General features: G+C 51.7%; 1 protein-coding gene across 1 annotated transcript in view; it reads left to right on the forward strand.

The window, feature by feature from the left end:
• The window catches only part of LOC119594321 (nephrin-like), a 44,320-nt gene that overhangs the window by 43,462 nt on the left and 533 nt on the right, over positions 1-325 (forward strand). The gene's annotated exons all lie outside the window — the stretch shown is intronic.

Genomic DNA, 325 nt, shown 5'->3' on the forward strand with positions numbered 1-325 from the left:
CTCCACTCCCTGCCATAATCTTCTCTTCTCCATCGCATACACATCAGAACGTCCCCTCCACCTGGTCGCTCCTTGACCCCTACGTCCATACGACTGAGCAGGTATGACTTTTCTTCGAGTGCACCGTCGACTCTAACCACCACCCTTATACAGGTACAATGCTCATGAAGTACAGGGTCAGGCTTTTTCCCCTTACCTTAATAGGCGTGGTTCGGGCCACATGCCAGGGTAGTTTCCCTTCCTGCCTTATTTTTTTCTCGCTGTTCTTCTGGTGTTTGGTGGGGTTGGTTTTCTTCTGCACCGTGCCTCTCCCCCCTCTTAGTCA

The sequence above is a fragment of the Penaeus monodon genome, chromosome 33 (genome assembly GCF_015228065.2).
Source record: "Penaeus monodon isolate SGIC_2016 chromosome 33, NSTDA_Pmon_1, whole genome shotgun sequence".
Lineage (NCBI taxonomy): Eukaryota > Metazoa > Arthropoda > Malacostraca > Decapoda > Penaeidae > Penaeus > Penaeus monodon.